Source organism: Coptis chinensis, chromosome 9 (assembly GCF_015680905.1).
Source record: "Coptis chinensis isolate HL-2020 chromosome 9, ASM1568090v1, whole genome shotgun sequence".
Taxonomy (NCBI): Eukaryota; Viridiplantae; Streptophyta; class Magnoliopsida; order Ranunculales; family Ranunculaceae; genus Coptis; species Coptis chinensis.
Window position 1 is genome coordinate 37,441,340 of NC_141464.1, and position 22,086 is coordinate 37,463,425.

Consider the following 22,086-nt stretch of genomic DNA (forward strand, 5'->3'; position numbering starts at 1 on the left):
AAATGCGCAAAAATATCGAAAAATTTGAAAAATTTGAATTGGGCTTCGCCCAACTCACAGACCGGCAAAGGCGACTGCGCCCCCTTTGTTTCCACAAACAATATCGCGTTTCTAATCCCATCACCGCCATTAACAAAGTTTTTAACCTACCAAATAAAATTAAATTAAAAAAAAAAAAAAAAAAAAAAAAAAAGAAACCTAACTACACCCACGCCAAGCATTTAAATCAAGCTGAAATCTTCTCCAAACCATTACCACCACCAACCCCAACAATTTTAAAACTCCGAAAACAGCCACCAATTCAAGCTTCAACCTGCCACCGTACCCATCATCGCCACCACCGTTGTCTTTAGTTGTTTTACATCAAACTCGCCTCCCCCACCATCTACAAAACCATTGGTTGTTTCAAAGACTTCAATGGCGCTACGACGAAGAATTTTGCCGGAGCACGCGTTTGCTACCGACAGCTTCGCGCCATTTTATGACGCGGAGATGATTAGGAGGGATTGGAACGGACTGTGGGTACTTTCGGTGAAGAGTTCTATCACTATGATTTGGTAGAACAGTTTTATAAGAAGTGAGAATTGAGGGGATAGGATTTTCATTAAGGTAGCGAGGAACGAGGAGGGAAGTAACGTGGCCGGTTGTTGGTCGAAATTTGTTAGGAATTACGCTGAAAAGCAACCTTGAAAGCGACCATTCGGGAATCCCAATATATTGGAGTTCCTGCTTTGATGAAAGATACTGTCGTGGAGGGTGAATACAATCTGAGATCTCATTCGTCCCGCCAACCAACCTCGAAACCAATCAACCGGGTCAGAGCTCGGTGGATTGGTAGGAACGCCCCTCGGAAAGACAAAGTCAGCGATATCGGTCTGCATTGTCTATACGTTCTCTGGATTTTGCAAACGAATAAGTATAATTTTTGCATCCTCGATTTAATTTTTAATGTGATTAGAGGAGTGGGAAAGAGCTTGGCGCCTCTTCCCGTATTGATCACTAAGATCATGCTCTCCTTTAGAGCTGTCGCAAAATCTGCTCCTATTAAGATCAAATTGCATTCTAATGCAAGTATCTATACGGATTGCATCCAAGAGACTTGGCCGTTGTCTGAAGGAAATGTGGTTGAGTCGGAGGATGAAAAGGAGGATATGACATGTCTGGATGACGATGCATTAGATAGTTGTAGTTCTAATTTAGAACGCATGCAAGTGTTACAAACCGGGCTTTAGCGTTAGCGTTTATGGTATTTGTGAAGATATCCGAGATAGACAGATTGTAGTTGAAATAAACAAACGAAACCTTGGGCGAGACTTGAAATGCTTTCGAAAGGGGTCGGGGCGATATCTTGTCTAACATGGAGACTATCCACCAAAGATCACCAAGCCCAAGATTATCGATTACTTCGGAATCGAGATGGAAGCACAACGTTTGTTCCGAATAGAGATGCTACGACGCATGCCACCCGTGGAGGATTCTGTTTTAGCCGAGTCTGAGAGGCATGAGCGTCGTCGCCGAAGGACAGATGGCTCAAGCCATTCTCCATCCCAGGACCAATCTCCATCTCAGGGTCCATTTTCATCACATGGCTAGGTGTTCACCATCAGTTTGTGTTCGCTGTTATTTCATTGTTTTTATTGTTTTATTAGTTGGATTTTAATTCAGTTGTTAAATTTAAATATTAATGTGTTTGTTTTATGTTGTTTGGTTTTAAATTTTAGTTTTAATATAATTGGTTATTTTCGAATTCTGCTTGTTTTTATCATTAATCCCACCTTCCCGAATTGTTTGGGGGTGGTAATATTTATACCGAGCATAATTCGTTATATAATCATCTTCTGTAAAGTTGTCTTGGAGTAAAGGTTAAGAATTTGGCCGATATCGGCATATCTATGATTATGTGTGGTGGTAGCATGAAATCTAGGAGAGTTTAGAAGTTAATATTCTAAATCCAGTATAAAAGATACCAGGGTTGTTATAAAATCAAAAATATGGTTTGTTTCCGTTTTCGGGTTTGGAAATTTTCTATTTCCGGAAATTGCCTTAAACAATTTGGAAACTTGCCGATTCGTTTTGGAAGCTCAGAACCTATTTAAACTTCCTTCATTCTACACTCACAACCCACACTACACCCCACCATCATCTCTCACCTTTCACTCCAAGCTTTTCCTTCTTTTTCCTCTTAAACTTCTGCTTCAGCACTTACGAGCGCACCTGCGCCTCAGTAGAGCGCACCTGCGCCCTAGACAATTTCAGAAAGTTTACTCAGAGCGACCACCAGCTCTACTTGAAACGACTCGACTTCAAAAAACTGTAACTCAAAACCCCGAACCCATCTGGCCAAGTGGAGAGCACCCGCCGCCCGCCCTCCGTGAACACGAAATTTCCAATTTTCTCGAGGGTCATTCCGGATTTTTGGAGCTGTTCAAAAGAGTAGTTGAGATGACATCTCCTATAGTCATACCTGAACAGTCTTTCGAAGGCGTGTTGGGAACCGGCGACACCTATGGACATTGGTTCCGACACAGGATCCTGCAGTTAGGATGGCGCCATCTACTGGTAAGTGATGACGATTCATATTCAGCATAGCTTACTGCTTATTTCTACGACCACGTTAGATTCTATTGTAATCAGGATGGAGAACAAGAATTCTCCGTCGTAGTCGATGACACGACACTAGAATTCAATAAAAATGTGGTCGCTTTAGTTTCAGGATTACCAATACCTGATCCTGTTCACACATGGGCATATATGACCGATAATGCATACCTTTATGATTATATATATTTCCATGAGTATTATGGGGGAGGGGTATTTCGAGTAATGGACCAGGGGCAATATAGCATTGCCCTTGGTAGCCTGTCCCTAAACGTAGGCACCACCATGTTATTCATCCTGATGAATATTTTGGGGAATGGCGGTTCATTTCTGCAAAAACAAGATCTTGCTGGTGACATTTTCCTCGCTTTAGCTGAGGGACGTCGCTGATATGACATTCCCCGAGTTTTAGTCGCTAGTCTTAAGAGAGCCCAAAGCATGAGGCATAAGTATCTTTTTATGCCTGTTTTGGTAAGCCGCATCATGCGTAGTTGTTTACCTGTATTCTGTGCACAATTCACAGATTGGAAAAGGGTTGAAGTCATGAGACCCACCAATTGGGTGGTTCGTTCATTGCGAATTATGACTTGGCCGGGATGGCAGGTGTAGCCTCATTTGGTCACCCCGTACATCCCATCAGACATAATAACACTTAACAGGCTAGCATTAGTAGATGATAAATGGTGGCAAGTTTGGCAAGTTATAATGGCCTGGCAAGATGCGAAGGAACCTCATCTCTTTGACGAGGAGGAGGATGCTTAAGCGGGAGATAAGGTAAGTTTTAAGTTTGTTATTGTCTGCTTATGTCCCAAGCAATTTAATTCTGTTAACCCCATAATGGGTGGAACTCTTATAGAGTTGCGTCAGTATTTTCATTTTTCCTATATTAGTATGTTCTAACCTTGTTTTGCAGATGTTACAGAATTTCACGCGCTTCCATGGTATTTTTCTACCCTATTTATTTAAATGCTTTGAGGACAAAGCATGCTTCTTGTTTGGGGGGCATAGAAACATGTGTAATTAAGGCATCTGTTAGGATATAGATATGTATAACATGCATTTGTTTTCAAGTTAAAAATTTCAAAAATATAAATAAATAAGTTTATGCTATACACTTAGGAATATTGGTATTGTTTTCTTTCTATGCTTTTAACAATCTAGAAGTCTCCGTGAAGCTTTTGCATCGAGAATAATTGTTAGAAACTTAGGTTAATATGTAGGTAATATTCTTTGTATCTATCTATAAATATATTACATGAGTATCTATGATTATTAGCAGTAAGTTTCAGAAATCTAGGCTAGAGTACTTATTTTACAAATCCTGTGAGAATATAGCCTAAAGCCTTATATGAGCGAAATATTTGAGAAATGACACAAGGGAGAAATAAAATCCGGATAGAGAAATCACACGTCCACTTGCTTGATCACTATGTCATATCCTAAGTGAGAATTTAGGCCCTCTTTGGATCGATATAGCCAGAAATTCAACCCTATGAATTATTTTCCGCTAGTCACCCTCTGAGCCTTTCTTTAGCCTTCCATAAACCACAATTCCTTTACCCTGTTACAAAAACAAAACAAAATAAAAAATTCAACTTACCCAATCTAGAATAAGCCCGAGAATAGAATGAGTGAAGAAAGAAGAAGAAAAACACCTGTAAACAAAAAAAAGTTAGTTTGTTTCCGAAAAAAAAAAAAAAGAAGTTTCCATCCAAGGAAAAGAAAAAAAAAATAGAAATAAATAAAAACTCCAAAAATAGAATAAAAGGGAGTCAAAAAAAAGAAAGAAAAGAAAAAGAAAAATATGGCTAAGGATGGAAACAAAGTATAGAAGCAAAAAGAAAATAACAAGGTTTTCTCTAAGTTACATAATATGAAGACTCTATTATCTCGGACTTGTCCTTTTGAATATCCATTTCCTTCCTTCTTAAACCATCTCCTAATCCCATGATACCTAATAAAGACCTCTAGCTCAATTAGGAATAGGTTAGTGTGATAGTAAGTGGCAGATGTGTTTGATCGACTCCGGCTTCCTTGTTGTCATTGAGATTGTAAGGTAAAGTGTGCCCACTGCACACTGGAGTAGCGAAACTTGAGCGGAAAAATCATAGTGGTTTTCGTCTTGACATTTATGTGAGGACCTACTTAAAGACGCTATTCCGAGTTTTCAGAAATGAACCTGCTATGCATTTCATAGTATTACTCATAGTATATATATTTGTATCATAGATGATTGATTATTATGCATATATTAGTTTAGGTTTTTGACTTGGTTATTCTTATTCATTTGCTAGTGAGATGTATAGATAGTTGAGACATGAATGAGGAAACAATAGTTTTATTTCTTAGTCGTTGTAGTATAGATGAAGTTTGTGAGTACCTTCATGGAAAACTCTCTCACGAGGCTATAACTTCGTCCACTAGGGAATTTCTAGTGGTTTAAGGCCTTGTTGCATATAGTCAATGCAATCGCACTCAAAGAAAACGAGTAGATAGAACTCCATTTTGGTCACTTATTCTAATTTCTCATCTTTGCTTGAGGACAAGCAAAATGCTGTTTGGGGTGGTTTGATAAGAGCCCAAAACTGTAGTTTTAACCCTGTAACAGTCATACTTTTAGACCAATTATGTGAGTAATAATTAAGAGTTAATATTGATTACGTGTTTTTATGCATTTCAGGCTTCAAAGTCCATTATGTGCAGAAATGTGTCACTTTAGCGAGATAAAGGAGCAAAGGTCGGTTGCTAAGGAGTTCTGTGATTAAAGGCCAAGATTCAAGAAGACAAAGCCTTTCTAAAGCCCGGTCAAAAGCTGAAAAGTCGACGCGGGTAGAAACAGCACTCAAAGACAGCAGAACTTCCGAAGGCCGTTCTTTGGACTAAGACCTCGGAATTAGGCCTACCTTATGTCAAAACGACCAGCTCAGAAAGAGCTTTCCAATGGTCTAAGCCTTGACCCAATCAGAGGAGCAGAAGTTGACAAAAAGTCTGTTGAAGCCAACTGCAGCTGAAGAGGCCTTTTTGGACTGAAAGAATTGGGTTTTGGGCCTGATTCTCTGGCCCAAAACATGGCTCCAAGCCCATGCACGATTTTTGGATCTGGACATATAAAAACAAAAGCTTAGCTATTTGTTAATGGTAGATAGTTAGACCTAAAACAATAGATAATTCTAGATCTAGTTTTCATTAAATAAAATTAAGTTTAGTTTAAATTCAATTCTTGTTTTAGATTAAACTCTTAGAATCATTGTTCTTCATTAGTATTGATAAATAAAATAGCTAGTTTGTTAATTTCAATTTTTGTCATTTCAATTTATAGATCTAATTTTAATTCTTGTTGAGTATCATTTCTGAGTTGTTAAATTAGATTGAAGTATTGTTAGTTAAATTAGCCAAGTAGAATTTTGGTATGATGTTTAGTTTTAAATCAATGGAAAATGATAGTGGTATGAATCAAGGCTAAACCTCCATTAGAGGGGTTGAAGAAGCCTTGATGACGCTTGATCTTTGTTAAACTTAGAAATCGTCATGATAATTATTCCACTCTAGAAACGATTAATTCACCATGAGAATGGGTTTAATCGCTCACATGCTAGTTATGAATTGGTAGAAATGTCATGTATAATTAGGGATTAGAATTACTATTTTGATATGCTAAGCATTCAATTTGGATCACGACGAGTCTTTGTTATCGTTGATTAAGTCGAGTTAAGGTGGATTCAATTCCATTTAATTCTTTATCTAGATTCAAACCCTTAGCATTCTCTCTTTTCGTTATTTTAACTTGTTAATTTAATTCACCTCGTAGTATAGAATTCCCCTCGTAAACCTCTCATTAGACTTAGGACCGATTAATTAACTATGAAATCATTCCATGCTAGAGAACTAGGAGTGGAACGAATTTGTTACTCCACTCTATTTCGATAGAATTGAGAGTAGAAAACTTGATAAATATAGACTCGTAATTAAGTTTTAGTTTGCTTACGTTTTGAGTTTCATCGTTCATTTCGTAGGTAAACTATCATTTTTATGTTTATCAAATGGCCAAGGTCTCAATATAGCTCACACTGGTAACTCTACCCTCTTAACTCCATCTACTATTTTCTAGTTGAAAAATATCTTACATGTTCCTCATATATCCCATAATTTTCTTTCTGTAGATAAATTTGCAATAGATAATAATTGCTCATAATTAACATTTACATCAAATTCCTGTTTTGTAAAGGACAACTTCTCAGGGAGGATTCTTTGCCAAGAACATCCTGAGAATGGCTTGTACCCTTTTCATCTTAAAGCATCTTCATCACATCATTCATCTCAACATCCTCATGATCACTCACCTTCTATTCAAGCCTCCACTTTATATTCTACTGCATTCATTGGAGAGAGAACAACACCAGCTCTCTGGCATCAAAGATTGGGACATCCCTTTCTTTCAACTTTGTCTTTTGTTTTGAATAAATGTAATTTACTTGTTTCATGTAAGATTGATGTATTTCATTTATTCTGTCAATCATATAAATTTGGTAAAAGTGCAAAGGTTCCTTTTAAATCTAATACATGTCATTCTACTGCTCCTCTTCAAATTATACACATTGATTTATGGGGTCCTGCACCTTGCTATTCCATTTCTGGATATAGATACTATGTCAGTCTTGTTGATGACTATACCAAGTATACTTGGATTTACCCTCTTATAGCTAAATCTCAATTTTATAATGCTTTTCTGGTTTTAACTTCTTTGGTTGAAAACATGTTAAGCACCACCATCAAAACAGTGAGAACTAATGCAGGGGGTGAATTCATTAGTCATGTCTTTAGACATTTCTTGAAATCTAAAGGCATTTTTCACCAATTTTCCTGCCCTTATACTCCATAGCAAAACTCCAATGTTGAAAGAAAACATAGACACATCTTTGATCTAAGCAGAACATTTTTTGCACAAAGCAATGTCCTTTTTGTGTATTGGGTTGAAGTCTTTTACACTCCAGTCTTTCTCATTAACAGACTTCCCTCTAAAGTTCTTTCAAATTCTTCTCCTTTTGAAAAACTCTTTAACCAAAAACCTGATTACAGTTTTCTCAAATCTTTTGTCTGCTCTTGTTATCTATGGATTAAACCATACATTTCAAATAAACTCCAAAACAGAAGTCCGCATTGTATTTTCATTGGATATAGCCAGAACCATAAGGGATATAGGTGTCTTGACCTTAAAACTGGCAAAGTCTACATCTCAAGACGACATGTAGTCTTTCATGAAAATAATTTTCCTTGTCACACTTCTTCAAGTCCTTTTACAGTTCCAAATTATTCTACTTCAGTCTCTATTGTTGTTCCTATTTTTCAACATGTCACCACTCCTCCTACACCCATGGTTCCTACTATTGGGGAAAATAATACCAATCGATCCCCTCTAAGATAGCTTGAATGAATACTCTATACTCCAATTGAAAAATCTAAACTTTCACTACAACCTTCCTAGCAAGCCCAACTCTCTAAGCAATCAACAACTATCACAAACAAATAATAATAATGCAAAGAAAGTAAAACATACCACAACACAAGATGTAACGTGGTTCGACCAATGATACCTAATCCATAAGAGCAAGTCCTTTATAAGATTGGGAAGGAAGATTACAATCACTCCTCACAAGTCTCTCCAACACTTACTAGATCTCTCTTCTACAAATCTCTCTCCTTACAAGCTTTATCTCTTTGCAAGGGTTTTCTCTCAATTTTGGTTGTTCTCAAAATTGGTTTTCTCTAACTTCTGTGTTATACTAACATATGAGAGTATTTATAAACTCCCAAGTTCCAATTTGGTTTCCTAAAATAATTAGAAATCCAAGTCCAATAGGCAACTCCAATTGGTTTCCAAAACGAAACCAATTTCCAATACTTCACAAGGTGAGGGACCCAACAATCTCCCCCTCCCGAACCATGAGGGGGGATACTTCCATGCATTCCTAAATCAATGGGAGGAGTGTGTCACCAATCCGGCGGTAGCACAACAAACATCAAACTTACCTTTAGGTAAGACTTTGGTCATCGTATTCGACCCGTTCTTGTCAGTATGGATCTTCTCAATGTACAAATGTTTATCTTCGAGAACTTCTCTAATATAATGATAACGCACATGTATGTGCTTGGATCTAGAAAGAAATCTCGAATTCTTGCTCAAATGGATGGCAATCTGACTGTCACACAGAACTACAAACTATTTCTACTTTAGCCCTAGTTCATTGAACATCTTCATCCATAGCATCTCTTTGTAACATTCAATGGCTGCAATATACTCGGCTTCTATAGTGGAGAGAGCAACACACTTTTGCAACTTCGATTGCCAAGAAACTACTCTCCCTGCAAATGTAAACAGACAACCGGAAGTAGACTTCATCGAGTCAACATCACCTACCATGTCTGCATCTGTGTAGCCTTCAAACAAGGTCTTACTACCACCAAAACACAAACACACCTTGGAAGTGCCCTTGAGATATCTCAATATCCACTTAACACCTTCCCAATGCTCTTTACTTGGATTTGACAGAAATCGACTTACAACACCAATGGCGAAAGCAATATCCGGTCTTGTACACACCATTGCATACATCAAGCTGCCCACTGACGGATGTATAAGGAATCTTTTCCATTTCATTCTACTCATGCTCACCCTTTGGACACATACCTTTAGTCATATGGAACTGGCTACCAAGTGGACAACTGACTAGCTTCGCTTGATCCATGTTGAATCTCTTCAACACCTTCTCAATGTAGCTTTCTTCTGAAAGCCACAACTTCCCACTCTTTCTATTAGGAGTGATCCGCATCCCAAGTATCTACTTTGCTTGACCCAAATACTTCATCTCAAAGGACTTACTCAAGTTTTTCTTTAGCTTGGATATCTTGTTGATGTTCTGGCCAACTATCAACATATCATCCACATACAACAAGAGCATTATGAAATCCCCATCTGGAAATTTCTGAACAAACACATAATGGTCGGAAGTGGACTTCATGTAGCCATGCTTCACCATAAAGGAATCAAACTTTATGTACCACTGTCTCAGTGCCTACTTCAACCCATACAAGCTCTTTTTCAACTTACATACCAGGTGCTCCTTGCCTTTGACCTCAAACCCCTCTGGCTGGTCCATGTAGACATCTTCTTATCTCCATGAAGAAAAGATGTCTTGACATCTAGTTGCTCAACCTCTAGGTTCATACTTGCAGCCAAACCCAATACCACCCTAATAGAAGTCATCTTAACTACAGGAGAGAAAATTTCATCAAAGTCAATACCTTTTCTTTGACTGAATCCCTTCACAACAAGGCGAGCTTTGTGCCTTGGATATGGATTATTCTCTTCATGCTTGACTTTGAAGATCCACTTATTTTTTAGAATTTTTCTTCCTTTCAGTTTCTCAACTAAGTCATAAGTGTGATTCTTATACAAAGAACCCATCTCATCTTGTATGGCCTTCAACCACTTCTCTTTGTATGTACTTTTAAGAGCCTCTTGATAGTACATAGGTTCTCTACAATCAGATAGTAAAACATACGTATGTGGTGGATACCTGGTTGAAGCTTGTCTCTCTCTCTCAAATCTTCTTACTCCATCTTCTTGTGGCTCAAGAGGATGCACTTCTGCTTGCTCAGGTGGTGGTTCATGCACTTCATCTGCATCTTCTATATCAATAGGTTCTATCCCATCATGAGTAATAGGATCATCATCATGAGCTTCAAACCCATGGTTCTCTGCATTCTCAATGCCTTCTGCACGTTCCACAGTAGGAACTTCTAGTTCTAAGTCAACAAAATCATCCATGAAAGCTTCTTGCTTCTCACCATTTTCAAAGTTAGCTATGGTTTGGTCTTCCAAGAACACAACATCTAGACTTTGGATTATCTTCTGGTTGATCAGATCATAAAGTTTGTAGCCAAACTTCTCATCCCATAACCCAAAAAAATGCATTGCTTAGCTTTATCATCAAACTTGGATCTCTCATCCTTGGGAATATGAACCAATGTTCTATACCCAAATACCCTCAAGTATCCATAATCAATATCTCTGCCTGACCGTACTCTCTCTGGATAATCACTATTTAGAGACTTCGAAGGCGATAGGTTGATCACATGTACGGTTGTGCGCATTGCTTCTACCCAGTAACTCCTTGGTAACTTAGAGTGAGACAACATGCATCTCATCCTTTCTACAATGGTATAGTTCATCCTCTCGGCTATACCATTGTGCTACAGTGTCTTGGGAACTGTCTGCTCATGACAATTCCCATGACTCTTGCAATACTCTTCAAACGGCCCAATGTACTCACCCCTATTATCTGAGCGAATACACTTCAAAGACTTCCTTGTCTCTCTTTCCACCATGTCATGGAAAGTCTTAAACACGCTAAGTACTTCATCCTTGGTCTTCAAACTATATGCCCATATCTTTCTTGATGTATCATCAATGAAAGTTAAGAAGTATAAAGCTCCCCCGTGGGACTTTACTTTCATAGGACCACATAAATCTGTGTGTACTAGCTTAAGGACATTCTTCTTTCTGTAAGAAGGGAATCTTTGGAAAGACACCATGTGTTGCTTTTGAACCGAACAATGAGTACATCTATTTAAATGTGTACCTTTTATGTTTGGCAAGGCTTTTTGCTTGGCAAGAACTTCCATGCTTTTTTCTCCCATATGACACAGTCTCTTATGCCATAGTTCGGAGGAAACTTCTTTTTGTGCCGCATTTAACTCTTCTTTACACAAACTAGCATGTGTCTTGTAAAATAAGCAAGTTTTTGTCCCTTTGGCTACTACAATGGAACCTCTGCTCAGTTTCCATACCCCGTTACCAAATGAGTTTTGAAAGTCATCATCATCTAACTTTGTAGTGGAAATTAGGCTTAGCTGAATGTCAGAGACATGTCTTACATCCTTGAGTGTCAAGGTGTAGCCAACATTAGTTTCTATATGAACATCCCCAATGCCTATAATCTTTGAGACGCCACTGTTAACCATCTTCACTTCACCAAATTCACCACATTTGTAGGTAATGAAGAAACTCCTGTGCGATATAACGTGATAGGATGCTCCTATATCTATCACCCACTCGGTATCCTGGCATGAGGTACTAACACAGCACTCACAACAATCTAACACAATCCCCACTAGGCCATCGTCTACTAGTGCGGTAGTATCTCGGTATGTGCTTCTATTCCTTTTTACCATGTCTTCATGTACACAGTTATTTTCTTATCCCTCTTTACTGATCTACACTCATACCTGAAGTGACCCTTGGTGGCACAATAGTAACATTGTCTCTCTGGTTTAGGTGTTCTAGCTTCACCCCTAGATTTGCTTCTGTCATCACCTTTAGAATGAGATGGTTTTCTGCTCTTACCTCTCCCCCACTTCTCTATGACAAGGATCTCTGAGTGAGAGGAGCTGCTTCGTGAACCCCTTCTTGTCTCCTCATTCAACAATACCCCAGTAGCCATCTCCATGGTAATTATTCCATCTTTAGCAACTTTGCCAAGAGAAACTGCTAAAGTCTCCCAACTGTCGGTTAGAGAGTTTAATAGTAACAAAGCCTCAACTTCGTCACCCATATCAATCTTCATCAAGTGCAACTGATTGATGGTATTATGTACTTCATTAAGATGCTCAGACATTGAGGAACCTTTTTTGTACTTCATGGTAGCAAACTTCTTAATGAGAAGTACCTTGTTTCCGGCCGACTTTCTCTCATAGAGGTTTTCGAGTTTCTTCCACAAACCAAAAGCAATAGTCTCTTGGGATACATGGTGGAAGACACTGTCATCAATCCACTATCGAATGTACCCAATTGCTTTTCTGTCAAGCTTACTCCACTCAGCTGTCGCTATTGTGTCTGGTTTTACTCCTTCATTCTCAATTGGTTATGCCAAGTCCTTGCAATAGAGCAAGTCTTCTATCTTGTTGTTCTAAATAGTATAGTTACCTCTATTCAAACTAGTCATGTGAGTGTTTACAAAATGGTCCATCTCAACAAGCTATTTCAACTCAAACCTCCTCTTAGGAATTTTATCAAACACCTTCCGAGCAAGATTTGGATAACTATCTTTGTGATTAATCTAACCACGGCTCCGATACCACTTGCTGGGGAAAACGATACCAATCGATCCCCTCTAAGATAGCTTGAATGAACATTATATACTCCAATCGAAAAATCTAAACTTTCACTACAACCAACCTAGCAAGTGATAAGTGCTCAAAAAGTGCTATTTAACCCTCTATTATGCCTCTTGTTTAGCCATCTTAGTGGACTAATAGTGTTTGTAAGTTATGTTTTATGATTCTACAGGTCAAAGAGAGAGTTTTGTGGAATATTAGAGAAAATGGGGTAAAACAAAGCAATTCGGAGCATTAAGGATCACATGGGATGCCCGTGGACAATCATGGAGAAGGCCAAGGAATTGGAGATATTAAAGATGCAACTTGGACCTATTTTAAAGCCTATTTGGAAGCCCAAGGCCAAAGGATTTGTTGCTTGGACCAAATCCCTCAAAAGTGGATATAAGGATAGAATAGAAGAGACAAAATAGGCTTTCGCGTCTGGGACGCATGGATAGAGCGTCCAGACGCATTGATCACGTCTGAGACGCATGAATAGTGCGTCTAGATGCATGAATCGACACTGTAGCCAATTCCTTCTCAGTTTTGGAGATGAAGTTGGACTCTGAAAGAAGTCTATTTGTATTAGGAAACAAATGACGGTTTGGAATGCTTCTAGAGCTCATTGTAACCTCTATAAATAGAGGACCTAAGTGCCTCATGTAATTTGTCAATTCACTTATATTCTTGTCTTCAGAGCTTGAGGCAAAGAGAGATTAATAATAAAATATCGGTTTTAACTAGCTGAGTCTTAATAAATTAGTCTTTCTAGTCTTATGTTCTTTGACTCTTCTTCTTCTTGTTCTTTGTGTTCTTCCTTCTTTATGGAAGGCTAATCTTCTCCTTCAAGGGAGAAGATGAAGCCGGTGCTTAGGGTTTGTTGATTTTTTTGGTTCATGGTGTTCTTCAATCAGGTTAGTTCTCTATGTTTTTAGTTATTAGTTCCATTGCCCAGACCAGGGGATGTAAGTATAGATTAAGGTTTTTATTTATTGCAATCGAATATCATGCTAGTTTAGGGTTTTATTTATTGTAATTGAATATTTGCTAGTGACATGCTTTTATTTATTGCAATTGAATATAATGCTAGAATAGGGTTTTATTTATTGTAATTGAATATTATACTATTATTCTCTACTTTTCTTCTAGTTGTGTAATGTTTTAGAGCAAGGGAAGTATTCCTTGTGTTTCGGAGAGTTCTTATGAAAAAAATCCGAGTCTTAGTGACTCAACATCTTTCAGTTCTTTATGTCGTTGTAATATAGTCTCATTATTTGTTGATTTAGTTAATCACGAAGTGACATCAACTGGGGAGATAGCCATTAGGTCTTGTAGTCTATTCGAAACAGAGTATCATACTGATAAGTCAAGTAATGAACCCATTCAAATTTTTATCCCACCTAGTAGGACCATCATGTTAAACCCTTTTGAGCCTTACAATAAGCCATTTTCTTTCATAAAACCCTTTACCTTTTACCCAACTCCAGACAAGAAGTATAGCCAAAATCTTTATCAGCCATACCCATATGTTTCTGAGAATACGAGGGGCACAAAGAGGAAGAAATAGCACAAAAGGAAGATTACAAGGAAATACCAGAGAGATATAATGAAGACCATCATTCTGTTCTAAGTGAAAGAACCAAGTGGAAAACAAGCATATCCAGTACTAATCAAGGATATACTACTGAGTCTTAAAAAAAAATGTTGAACAGAATGGATGGAAAAGCTAAGACAAAGGAAGAACTTTCTCTATAATACAGAATTTGAAGAAATCTTCCAAAGAATGAAGGAAAACCCTTAGTGTTTTCAGAAACAACCTTAGAATCCTTTTTTACCTTTCCTTCATAAACCAATACCCAAGCCAAGTTACAACCCATGACTTATCACTACAATATGGTACAAAGTCTAGAATAGGTGAGAGGATGCTAAAGTGAAGGACCCGACACTTCATATGTGATTGACATTCTTTCCATGAGACTACTTTTATTCAGAAGTCTGTTTTTCAAGGTAGTATGTGGGATGTTCGTATGCATTATTCTTTTCCCCACATACATGAGGTACAATAGTAGACCATCTTCTGAGAGATTCTTTTCTGAAAGTTTGACCGGTGAGGATTGAAAGTCGAGATTATCTACCTATGGTAAACTAGGGATTCCATTTCTTGGATAGGAGAGTATAGGAGATTGATTAAGTACACACATAAGCCTTGATTAAGAATTTTGTCAATTTTTACTATCTCCCATCATAATTTATGAGTCTTTGCAGCAATGTAGTTAGCAATGGAGATTGTCTGTTGGAGTAAGCACTAAGTGGGTAAGGAATTTCTCTCTCTGAAAAATATTATCATTCTTGAACATGCTATTGATTGATTTTGTGGGTATATCACCTGAAAACCCTCACGAGACTAACTCGTCCTTTTTGGAGAACTTAAAGGTTTAAAGCCTTGTTGCATATGGTAAATGCAATTGCGATGCCTACGAAAATGAGTTAGGATTTTATTTTTGTTATTAGGATGTGATTTTGATTAATTATCTATTTTTTATCTTATTTGCTAAGAGACTAGCAAAAGGCTAGTTGGGAGTTGTGATAAGTGCTCAAAAAGTGCTATTTAACCCTCAATTATGCCTCTTGTTTAGCCATCTTAGTGGACTAATAGTGTTTGTAAGTTATGTTTTATGATTCTACAGGTCAAAAAGAGAGTTTTGTGGAATATTAGAGAAAATGGGGTAAAACAAAGCAATTCGGAGCATTAAGGATCACATGGGATGCCCGTGGACAATCATGGAGAAGGCCAAGGAATTGGAGATATTAAAGATGCAACTTGGACCTATTTTAAAGCCTATTTGGAAGCCCAAGGCCAAAGGATTTGTTGCTTGGACCAAATCCCACAAAAGTGGATATAAGGATAGAATAGAAGAGACAAAATAGGCTTTCGCGTCTGGGACGCATGGATCGAGCGTCCAGACGCATTGATCGCGTCTGAGATGCATGAATAGTGCGTCCAGACGCATGAATCGACATTGTAGCCAATTCCTTCTCAGTTTTGGAGACGAAGTTGGACTCTGAAAGAAGTCTATTTGTATTAGGAAACAAATGAGGGTTTGGAATGCTTCTAGAGCTCATTGTAACCTCTATAAATAGAGGACCTAAGTGCCTCATGTAATTTGCCAATTCACTTATATTCTTGTCTCCAGAACTTGAGGCAGAGAGAGATTAATAATAAAAGATCGGTTTTAACTAGCTGAATCTTAATAAATTAGTCTTTCTAGTCTTATGTTCTTTGACTCTTCTTCTTCTCGTTCTTCGTGTTCTTCCTTCTTTATGGAAGGCTAATCTTCTCCTTCAAGGGAGAAGATGAAGCCGGTGCTTAGGGTTTGTTGATTTTTTTGGTTCATGGTGTTCTTCAATCAAGTTAGTTCTTTATGTTTTTAGTTATTAGTTCCATTGCCTAGACCAGGGGATGGAAGTATAGATTAAGGTTTTTATTTATTGCAATCGAATATCATGCTAGTTTAGGGTTTTATTTATTGCAATTGAATATTTGCTAGTGACATGCTTTTATTTATTGCAATTGAATATAATGCTAGAATAGGGTTTTATTTATTGTAATTGAATATTATACTATTATTCTCTACTTTTCTTCTAGTTGTGTAATATTTTAAAGTAAGGGGAGTATTCCTTGTGTTTGCCTTAGATGGTGATTTATTGAATAGCTGCCCAAGCTCACATAAAAGGAAAGAAGATACTAGTAACATGAACATAGGAACAACCTTAAATAGAGTAATTCGTTAACGATGTTTCATCCAAGAGGGCATCGGCACTCGCTCGATTGCCTAATTGTAGTCTACTTGTAAGAACAATCATGAAGCAAAAGGTCATAGATTAAAAGTATTGATGGATTCTAATCTCTTGAATTCCCTCCCTTATAAATTCTCAATAGTTTAGTTAATTTAGTTTAGTTTAGCATTAGAATCTAAAATCTCTACAGTCATAGTTTGTAATCCCTTAAACCCCCTTTCCAGTCCTGTCCTTCACATAACATACACTTAAAAGTGGAACGATACCCTACTCATTCTTTACTCATTGAAGGATAATTAGGTTTTGAGACGCTTCTATTTTGTTCAACGACCATCATCTATCTACATCATCCATATACCATCTCACACACAAAAAGAGGCGAGGTCAGCAAGCCCAACTCTCTAAGCGATCAACAACTATCACAAACAAATAATAATAATGCAAAGAAAATAAAACATACTACAACAAAAGATGTAACATGGTTCGGCCAATGATACCTAATCCACAAGAGCAAATCCTTTATAAGATTGGGAAGGAAGATTACAATCACTCCTCACAAGTATCTCCAACACTTAATAGATCTCTCTTCTACAAATCTCTCTCCTTACAAGCTTTATCTCTTTGCAAGGGTTTTCTCACAATTTTGGTTGCTCTCAAAATTGGTTTTCTCTCACTTCTGTGTTATACTAACATATGAGAATATATATAGACTCCCAAGTTCTAATTTAGTTTCCTAAAAGAATTAGAAACCCAAGTCCAATAGGCGACTCCAATTGGTTTCCAAAACGAAACCAATTTCTAATACTCACGAGGTGAGGGACCCAACACCTACTACACATTCTATTCCCGTTGAAGTATTACAACCTATTATTCCTCAAATTTCTGACCAACCTATTCTTAATAACAATCCCCAATCTTCATTAAACCCCTCCTCCTCTACATCAAATGCATTAACTTCAAACTCCAACTCAAACCATTCAAGCAACAATTTAGCTCAATCCGTTGCTCACACCATGCAAACACGAGCTAAAAATAATATTATCAAACCTACTACAAAATACCCTCTTAGTCATTATGTGATGAACACCACTCTCACTACTATATCAACTCTAACTTGTTATACACAAGCCATCAATTCAAAGACCCAAATTGGAGAAATGTTATGGCTGAGGAGTTTAGTGCTTTACAGAATAACAACACTTGGATTCTTGTACCATATGATCCTTCTATGAATCTTGTTGGAGCAAAATGGGTTTTTAGAGTCAAATACAAGCCAACTGGTGCTATTGATAAACTTAAAGCTAGGCTAGTGGCAAAAGGTTATCACCAGCAGTATGGCTTTGATTATCTTGACACTTTCATCCCAGTAGCCAAGCCTACCACAATCAGACTTATTCTCTCAATTGCCCTAAATAATGATTGGTCAATCAAACAATTGGATGTAAGTAATGCTTTTCTTCATGGCTCTTTAGAATAGCAAGTTTATATGATTCAACCCCCAGGTTTTGTTGATCCTCAAAAACCTTCCTATGTCTGTAAACTACAAAAATCCTTGTATGGCTTAAAATAGGCTCCTCGAGCCTGGTACTAAGAACTTTTCTCTACATTACTAGAACTTAGATTCATTTCTTCTCAAGCTAACACCTAATTGTTCACAAGGAAGGATTCCAAGAGTACTACTTATGTCCTCATCTATGTAGATGACATATTAATATATAACTGGCAGCTCTTCTTTAGTAATCTCTGAAATAATTCAAATAGCTTAAGTTTGAAATTCCCAATGAAAGAACTAGGACAACTGCATTACTTCTTAGGCTTGGAAGTAAAGAGAACCTCTCAAGCGATGTTTCTTACTCAGTAAAAGTACATCCTTGACTTGTTGAAGAAAGCAAACATGTAGGGAGCTAAACCATGCTCTACACTAGTCTCTGCAAGCCAAAAGCTCAATAATTCTTATGGCGATCCATTACAAAATGTAACTGAATTATAGGTCATTAGTATTTTGACCTATAATTGAAAGAGAATCATAAGATATTTGAAAGGGACAATTGATCATGGTCTCAAATTTACAAAAGGATCTCCTGCTATCACTGCATTCTGTGATGCAGACTGGGTAGGCTGTCTAATTGACAGAAGGTCTACTAATGGCTTTATCATCTTCTAGTGCAAATCCTATTAGTTGGAGTGCTAAAAAGCAAAATATTGTCTCAAGATCTTCTACTGAGTCAGATCAGTACAGAGCCTTAGCTCACACTGCTGCTAAGTTGTATTGGCTTTGTAAAATCTTGCAGGATCTTGGTATTCCATTACATACTGCACCTATTCTATGGTGTGATAATATTGGGGCACTTGCTTTGGCTTCCAATCCTGTCTTCCATGCACGCACAAAACACATTGAAGTTGACTACCATTACACAAGGGAATTGGTAACTAGTGGCACTATTCAACTCAAGTACATATGCACTCAAGATGTCACAGCCCGAATTTCTAAACAATTACAAAGTGAATATTTGAAATATAAATATCTCAAACATCACTCGGTTCAATTGTCTAAAAACCAAAGGCTATGGCCGGTAGATACAAAGACATGTCAAAACCTAAAACCCACATCATAAAAGAAACCACTTGAAAATAAATAAACCCCAGAAGTTTCCACCATCACTTTATTAAGCTATTTCCCGTCCAAACAAAACATCAAACAAACTCTCTGAATAATAGTCCTCACTACCATGCTCTCATGTCATGCTGAAAAAATATAAACTACGTTATTACATCCTTTCAATAAGAATCAGACCTAATAAAAGAACTAACGGACTGCACCATGCAAGAATCCAAATCACACGCCGCGGTTCCACTGCCTTCCACCTATGTTCCCAAGAACACACCCACGTTGCCAAAACAAAGCAAACATGGGTCAGCAAAATGGAATTTGTTGGTATGAGTAAACTAACCACATATAAATATTTCCAATCTTCATTTATCCAACTAAGACTTTAAATATATCATAATATAATCATTCTCAGCTTTGAAGACAGGTAGTTCCGACATTTCAACCGGCATAGTTTCTTCCTAAGCAAGACTCCCATCTTATTAACTCGTTATAATAACTTATTTTAATAACTAAGTAATTGAATTTAAAATTTACCGATATCCACTGTTATATAAGGGTAGGACCGCGTCCCTGCACAAAATATTATTAAATCCTACCCTCTTGCAAAAGAAAGTTAGAAATTTTATATAACATATGTAGATATCCTATAGGTATTCAAAAGTAAGCCCAAACACACTCGCATAAACAAATCAATTTCTCTTATCAATTAACCAATTACTTTTCTTATACACCCACCCTTTAGTACCTACTCCACAATTTGCACTCCACACATTTGCCAAATCACATATTTCTGTGTGCCTCTCTCCCACCGAATACCACAATATCATAGCCATCTCTGGACTTTGATACACATATTTCACAGCCTCTTCGGGCACAAAAACTCGGGTCATTCATGGCACATTCAATGAATACCTTAGGTCATTCCTGCCACATTCAAGGAATACCTATCATATCACAAATAGGCCATTCATGGCCATTCAATAAATGCCCTGGGTCATTCCCGCCACATTCAAGGAATACCCAACCCTACATTCCCGTACAATCAAGGAATACAACTAACCCGCAAGGCAAATACCTTAGTTCCTCTCTTGGGCAGTCCAAATAATCGGGTCATTCATGGCACATTCAATGAATACCCGGGTCATTCATGGCACATCCAATGAATACCCATTTATAACGCTAACGGGCCATTTATGGCACATTCAATAAATGTCCACCTAACATATGACATCATCAGTCATAAAACTCATTTCCAAAACTTGAGGCGTGGAGAGTTCTAAAAGGGTGCGGTAAATTTGTTTACGCATTATTAAACTTTATTGCATATATTATTTCAGAGAATGAAGGAATATCTTGTTTCTTATATTTTTGGTTTACGTGTTATTATTTACATGGATGTCTAAGTGTCTTAGCGTCGTATATAAAACTGAAATATCACATAGTAGTTACTACACGTACACACATTTATATAAAGGTCTTAGCCTAAAGCCACGCACGCTAATAGCCCTAGACCTATCCTAATAGACCGAATCATAATCCGAGTTAAAAGTCAAACTGGGTCAAGTGGTCAAAGTCAACCCTGGTCAACAGTCAAAGTCAACCTGCCAATGGTCAACAGCAATCAACCAGCCAATAGTCAACAGCAGTCAACCAAACCTAAACTCCTCTAACCCAAAAGCCCAAAGCCTAAGGCCCAAATTCTAAACTTAAGTCCAAAATGAAAATCTAAAATTTAAAAACACATAAGCCCACCCACGATTTGGCCCAAGCCCAATCGAAATTCACTATTAAACCTTCTTCTTCCTCACAGCACCTCTCCTCCACTTCCAACCACCATCGGCCATTCAACAAGATGAGTTGGTTCTACCCAAACCACAATAGGAATGGTTCGTCCAAATCTCCAACCCAACCAAAAAGAATTGTTGGTCATCTTCTTCCCCTCACAGCGCCTCCACCACCACAGCAGCCACCACCGCCCATCACTCGCCACCACTACTGAACCCAGCGGTTGGGTTCCTTGAGAAAACCCTTATATACCTATACCCACAAATCGTGATTCCCTTATACTGTGAAAAACTTAAATCGATGCCATTAATGCTCTGTAAAAGCTTCCCCTCACACTCTCCAGCACCCAATCAAACCAAACACCACTTCAAAACCCAACACTTCACCACAACAACCAAACATCACCAATTATAACCACAACAGTTTAACATCACCACAAAATCAAATAAAACACATTATTCAAACACAACAAAACACAGCAAAGAAATAGGACGATTTGGTGCTGATGGCGACGCCATTAACAACCGGTGTCAAGGCTTTGACAGTTCAATGCTCAAATTCGTCAGAATTTATTTACAGTAGTATTTCAAAATGGTATCTAACAGCCGGCACTATTAACAGAGTTTACAAGATAATCAAATAAGAAAACCAGTATTACGGATATGATTAGCAGAAAACAAATATTTAAAAACATCGTCCGACTACTCACAGTTTATAAATCAAACAGCTTTCCGAAAGCGAAAAATCCCGAAAGACCGAAGTCGACTGTCACGCGAAAAAGACGATCTTCCTTGTTCAAAACCCTTTTCTTTTTTTACTCTCCAACATCAATCCACTAACTGGTGTTACTCTCCCTTATGTCTCTTATTTTTTGTGTTAAACTCTCTGTGTTTTTTCCCAAAAACTCTACGTAAGAAAACTCCTTTTTTTATTAGTTTTTTAAAAAAAACTCACCGAAAAACAAAAATAACACTTATCTATTACTTACGGGACTTTTATCCCTAAGCTGATAGTTATCATATATTTAGTTTTATCTATTATCTTTATTATTATTATTATTATTATTATTATTATTATTATTATTATAGAAAAATAAAATAAAAAGACGGAGTGTTATACAAGACCAAGTGGCAGATGTC